Source organism: Neofelis nebulosa, chromosome 3 (assembly GCF_028018385.1).
Source record: "Neofelis nebulosa isolate mNeoNeb1 chromosome 3, mNeoNeb1.pri, whole genome shotgun sequence".
In the NCBI taxonomy this organism is placed as follows: domain Eukaryota; kingdom Metazoa; phylum Chordata; class Mammalia; order Carnivora; family Felidae; genus Neofelis; species Neofelis nebulosa.
The window spans coordinates 43,888,036-43,895,396 of record NC_080784.1 but is presented as its reverse complement, the minus strand read 5'-3'; positions in this window follow the sequence as shown (position 1 = coordinate 43,895,396).

Below are 7,361 nucleotides of genomic sequence, written 5' to 3'. Positions count from 1 at the left end.
GAAGGAAATGTAGTCACATATTTCTAAGGTCACACCTCTAAAAACTATTTCAACATATTTAACATATTTTGAATACACCCTAACCCAGTGAAATCTCCCTGTTCATAAGCAAAATTTCATTTGATTCCAGAGAAAATACACCAAATGTCAATGGTAATAGTTTTTAGGTGCATGGGACACATTTTCTTCTTTATTTTCCTGTCAGTGTTTCTGCAATGAACATATATAAGTTTAAAATGAGAAAAGTTTGCATGCATGAATGTATGCATACAGACCAAGTACATACCTGTGTGTGTATACGTGTATAATTTTTAAGGGTTGGAAGAAAGGTCCTCATGTCTCAGGGCTTGATGTAGTTAAGAACGCACTAAATTGAGAGGTTTCAAAGGTGGGTTATTTTTGTGGGCTCCGTTTTGGACATCTATTACCTTTGTGACCTTAGGCAAGTCATTTTGTATTTGTGTACAATGAGCATAATAATGCCTGTCCTGCCTTGTTCACAAGGTTACTGTTGAATGAAATATAGTGCTCAAATCTTAGGAAACTATAAAGTACTACTAGAATATAAGTAAATACTAAGAATCATTTATTGACTCCAAGTTAAGATGTTTTTCTGTCCTGTCTGCTACATGGATCAATCTGGCTCCACAGCTACATGCCACAAGGCTACATATCAAGAGTTTCTTCTCCATAATTGGTTTTATCTAATTAGTAATCAATCATCTTGACATGCAAAACATGTTTGATGCTTTCAGCCACACTCTGTATGCACATTTTCTCTTTAAGAACATCATGTATGGCGCACCTGGGTGGCTGAGTTGATTGAGTGTCCGACTTTCATTCAGGTCATGATCTTGCAGTTTGTAGGTTTGAGCCCCACATTGGGCTCTCTGCTGTCAACCTATTAGCTCAGAGCCTGCTTCAGATCCTCTGTCCCTGTCTCTCTGACCCTCCCTGCTTGTGCTCTCCCTCCAAAATAAGTAAATACTTAAAACAAAAACAAAAACAAAAACAAAACACAACAAAACAACAACAAAAACGGCATTGTTCCTGACATGGCGCTGTTGTTAGGTAGGTGATAGACTGAAACTAGGCTTCAAGTTCTCCACAAAGAGTGCAGACACTTGTTCGTCTGAGTGTATTCTCTTATATCTGTTCAAATAATGGGAACCATGATTCCTGGTTTTCTTCGAACTCACTCATCTCTGGACTGGAGGATGTACAGCAAAATACTGGATATGTTTTTAAAGAAGTCATGTTATTCTTGCATGCATGCCATGTGGCCTTGGCTCCACCATGGAGGAAGGGTCATTGAGTCACTGGAGGATGAACGTGGTCTACTACCATAAGAGAAGGTTTTAACTAGATGCAGTGAATTCTTAGTAACATGGGTTTTCTTTGAATAGAATGACTGATACTTCCATCCCAGCCTATGTCATAGTAAAATCAGAAGTGTATAGTGGTATATTCCCTACATGTTGCTTTCCATAAGTGAGGAAAATATAGCTTAAAATTATGTATATTTTTCATTTCAAGTGTTCAGAAAAGTAAGTGTATCTTATACCCTTCCTTCTGTACTTAACTTTTGTATGGTAAATGGTTGAGGTTCCTAACATATAATTCATATCTTATTTTTCTCACTCCAATATATTAAATGTAATATTACACATTATAGAGAATGCTACTCAATTCACAGCACTCTGGAATCCTCATACCCTTCTGTGAGACATGGTACACTGAGATATACAGTTCTTATGGTGAGTCATGAGCTAAAGATAGGAATTTGCTTATTTCCAAAGAATTATTTTATATACAATAAACAATTTAAAAATTAGAAGTTCAGACAGGCTAAAAATTTGACACATAAACACGAACTTGGTTGTCCTTAAGGTTCTTGCCAACTCTGAGATACAATGGCCCATACAATGCATGAATCCCTCTCCAATGCCTTTGACAATATAGACAACTCTTATTTGGAGCTTACCTATATCAATTCACTTAATCATTTCAATAGGCTGATGAGATAAGTACTAGCTACTTTTAAGGAAACTGAGACCCAATGGAGTTCAGTAGCTTTCAAAAGCCACACAGCTAGCATATGGCACAGTAAAAAATTAAACCCAGGCAAACCACCTCCAGAATATGTCAACCCGCTACTGGGAGTACAAATTCCACTAAAGGAAAAAATGTGCGTACACGGGAATTCTTCTTCTTTTGACGTTTGCAATAGAAGTATTGGATACTTGACTGCACAGGGCTCTCCCTAAAATTTCCAACTCATGCATGATGTTTTATTGTGTTGCAGTAACAAGAAAAAAGTGGAGGTAGGGTGGTATTTCTGTTCCCATTACTGTTATTGGGTCAACCAGCCCAGGCTTTCCAAAATGGGAGCTCAGAGGCATATTTCTGATGCAGTATCCTGGAGACCTTATGGTGGCTGTGCTTTTGCCATAAGAACTGTAGCCATGGAAACTTAACCTAATGGGAACTGAGCCAAAAGGGAGCAGAGCCAGTGCCTGAAAATATGGTGTCCTACATGGGAGAGAAGAAGGGAAATATGAAAGTTAGAAATCTCTGCTTGGTAAAGGATCATTTGCTTATGTCTACAGAGCTGAGTCCATTTACACTGACTTGGAAGTTGCAGTCAACATAATAGACAAGAAAGTTGGAATGGTGTAGATAGTCCAACATAGGGTAAAATGCATTGCCAATTGGATCAGCCTTCTACTTCAGACCTTTATAACTATTTTGAAGATAGAAAGGATATGTACCTAGTATTAGAAATGTCTATAATTTTAAAAAAAGAAACAGTTGTGTAAAACAAACAAAAACAGAATGAAAGCCTCTTCTAAAAACAAAGGTTAAAATGTCATGCACCAGATTGTTACAAGAAAGTTCATTTTCATTTTCATTTTCATTCATTTTCACTATATACTACCCTAGGAACTCGCCTCTTATGCAAAATGTGAACATTAAGATGCCATTATAAAAAGCACTATACATTATATGGTATTCCTAATTACATTTATCCCAGAATTGAAACTCAAAGTACACATGGGCTTGGATAATGTTTGGTCCATGAGCTGTGTGCTTTAGACATTACTTATTGGGAGGAAAGCTTTGACACAGATAGTCAAAAATGTATGAAATAAAGTAGGGTTGGTGGATTATAAAATGCTAACTTTTTTTTCTGAAGAAAGCAGAACTTGAGGCAGGAAACCACAGTTGGTTATCAGAAATGTACATTGTGAACCATTACAAACTTTTTGACTATTTACAGGTTAAAATCAGACTGAAAAACAAAAATGTGGTGGTGAATGTGCTCTATTCAGAGAAGGTGTGAGCCAATTTTCTAAAGGAGTTGTTTGTATATCTAGTGTTTGAAATGTGATTATTATTTACTATTCAAATGATGGAAACTATTTTCTCTTGTTGATAGAATGTACTCACCTGCTGGCAACATCAGTAGGTATGGACTGGACAATTTACCAGAAGTATTGGAGGAAATAGGAATATACATCCAGATTTATACAGCTTATAAGATCTAAGTCTCTAAAAAGTCACCTATTATACAAGGTAGCGTAAATGCATTTTGATAGAAAATTAGCCTTGTGTTAGTTTTGAGGTTTGGTTTTATGATGGACCAAAAATACCCCAAAGAGAAAATTTAAGTCAGATGGCGGATAAAACTGGTAAATCTTACACCTTCATCACAGAAAGTAAACAGCTTGAAAGAGGACACAAAAGATATATATGGTCCATGCCATCAAGAGTCATTACATTTGTTTAGCACTGGGATCTATAATTTGAGGGAAGGAAAATCAAACTTATGTCTACACAAAAACCTGCACATGGATGTTTAAACACCTTTATTCCTAATTGTCAAAATTTGGAAGCAACCGTGACATCCTTCAGTAGGTGAATGGATAAAGAAGCTGAGGTACACTGTAGCAATGGAATATTGTTCAGCACTTTAAAGAAACCAAGCACGGGTGCCCAGGTGGCTCAGTCAGTTAAGTGTACAACTTCAGCTCAGGTCACGATCTCACGGTGTGTGAGTTCAAGCCCCACATCGGGCTCTTTGCTGTCCGTGCAGAGCCCACCTCAGATCCTCTGTCTCCCTCTCTCTGCCCCTTCCCTACTCACCCTCTCAAAAATAAACATTAAAAAAAAGAAAGTATTTTTAAATAAATAAAGAAAGAATCAAGCACAAAAGGAGGAACCTACCATGCATATTGCTAACTAAATAAGTCAATCTGGAAAGGCTACATACTGTATGATTCTAGTTAAATGACATTCTGGAAAAGGCAAAGGCGTGGACAGTAAAAGAATCACTGATTTTCAGGGGTTAGGGAAGAGGGATAGATGAGCAAGCAAAACACAGAAGGTTTTTAATGCAGTGAAATTATTCTGTGTGATACTACAATAGTGGATACATATCATTACACATTTGCTAAAACCCATAGAATGCACACATCATGAGTGAACCTAATAAAAATTATGGACTTTGGATGATAATGATGTGTCAGTGTAGATTCATTGATTTTAACATGTGTACCACTGTGGTGTAGAAAGCTATGCTTATGGGGGCAGGAGATAAATGTAAACTCTCTGTACTCCCATTTTGCTGTGACAAACTGCTTTAAAAAAATAAACTCTATGAAAAAGAAAATTGCCATGTAGCCTTAGATATTTCAGTTAATCTCTCTGGACTATTCATACACATCTAAAAGATCAGAGATAAGTAGATCCTTCTTAAGGTGTCTTCCAACTCTTTGATTAAACCATATATGTGACCTGCAAATTCATCCATGAAAAAAAGTAAATGATAGTCTAGGTTAATCTAATGAAATTGTATACAACATAAAGTCAACATGTGTTCAATAGTGGAAATAGCAACTATATTTCTTCTAAATCACAAAGACAATGATTTTGATGTAATAAATATTTTTATATATTTATATATACAAGTTTACAAAATGAATGCCATTGTTTTCTATCTATAACCCTGCCAATGAATCAGAATAGGAACTCTTTTTCTTATTTTGTGCTGATTTTCAAAAATGTTGGAGGCAAGATGGGTGAGGAAAGGACAATCGCAGAATAACCTGTCTTTTGAAGAGAATGTCTTTTGAAGAATGTACATACCAGACCCTCTAATTTTCCAAAGATGATCAAAACCTTGTGAACTCTGGGAAGAGAGCCAGTGATCATGCTGATACAACCACCTCCCACATATCCATTTCTGTTTGAGAACCACTATTATAGGCCATTGCCCAAACCCAGACTGAAGGATTAACTTGTAGGGGAGTTTCTTTCAACTCTATTCCCATAGATTTTAAAAACTCTCTTTTAGAACATGACACTTTTGCTCTTATATAGTTATTCTCTCCCTCTCTCCCTCCCTCCCTCCCTCTCTGTCTCTCTGTCTTATTTCAGCTGCTAGTTTATCAGTTGTCTATAGATAGGATCCATGACTTTTTCATTCTTACATCATAGCACTTAGCAACACATCTAAAATATTGGCTACTAAGAGAAGAAATACATAAATGCTATATTGACTCAAGCATTATTTTATTAATGGTGTTAGACCTAACCCTAAAAGCATCACAATTTCTACCCTAATTACTCATCTATTAGATAACAATTTTTTTTTTAATTTTTTTTCAACGTTTTTTATTTATTTTTGGGACAGAGAGAGACAGAGCATGAACGGGGGAGGGGCAGAGAGAGAGGGAGACACAGAATCGGAAACAGGCTCCAGGCTCCGAGCCATCAGCCCAGAGCCTGACGCGGGGCTCGAACTCACGGACCGCGAGATCGTGACCTGGCTGAAGTCGGACGCTTAACCGACTGCGCCACCTAGGCGCCCCTATTAGATAACAATTTAATAGGCAAACGTGGTATGCTAGTCCCTAAACTAGATAGTAGAGATGGAAAGGTTAAGGAAACCAACTTTACTTGAAGCTCACTAGTGAGGAAATAGACAAATGAATTAATTCAACACAACGGGATGGAAGCTATATAAAAATAAATGGAGAGTATAAGAGCAGACAGCTATAGTCCATAACCCAGACTAGTGGACAGCAGAAGGAGAATGGGCTAAATAGGGAAAGGAGATAATTCTAAAAGGAGTTGTGGTAAGAATAAACTTTTTAAGATAAGGTAATATGTGAGATGAGTTTTATTTTTTAATTTTTTAAATTCATGTTTCATTTAAATCTAAGTTAGTTAACATATAGTGTAGTAATGATTTCAGGAATAGAATACGGTGATTGATAACCTACATGCAATGCCCAGTGCTCATCCCAACAAGTGCCCTCCCCAATGCCCATTGCCCACCTAGCCCATCCCCCTACCCAACACTCTGTCAGCAACCCTCAGTTTGTTCTCTGTATTTAAGATTCTCTTATGGTTTCTCTCCCTCTCTGTTTTTATCTTATTTTTGCTTCCCTTATTCCGTGTTCATCTGTTTTGTTTCTTAAATTCCACATATGAGTGAAATCATATGATATTTGTCTTTCTTTAACTTATTTTGCTCAGCATAATACACTAGGTCCATCCACGTTGTTGCTAATGGCAAAATTCATTCTCTTTGATTGCTGAATAATATTCCATTGTATATATATACACCACATCTTCCTTATCCATCCATCAGTCAATGGACATTTGGATTCTTTCCATACTTTGGCTATTGTCAATAGTTCTGCTATAAACATTGGGGTGAGATGAGTTTTAAAGGGTAACTAATATTTATGCAAATGAAAGAAAGTTTGGAAATTTCAGAAAAAGAGTACAAAGAAGAGTGTACAAAGAACAGTGACATAAGCATGGTCTATTTGAGGCAGTACATATAGTTCAATATGGCTGAAGCATAAAAAAATAAGGGTGATAGGTTGGTGAAGCTAAACCATCATCATTTTCAAAGACCATGCAATGAAGTAGTTTCGATTAATCTTGAAAACCAAGGGAAATATTTTTAGCAGAAAAATGACTTTATCATATTTGCATATTTGAATAATATTTAAGTGAAGTGATTCCCATAACAAATAAATATTTAAATGATTTGGGTAGTAGTTGGAAATAAATATTGTATCTGTAGAATATTATGGTGGGGTCATGATAAAAACAACGCAATGAATTTAGAGGTTATAAAAGTAATTCAAGTCTCAAATGATAGGAAAATCTTATGGGATTAGATTTGAGGCAGAGAGACCATTAGAGATTATGCTATAATATTCTAATACTAAATAGTAAGGAATCAAAAACGATGGCAGCAGGATTGGTGATAAAGGGAAACATGAGAAATATTAAGGCAGTAGGACTGGCAAGACTGATGTTCTTTTGGATGTAATAGATGA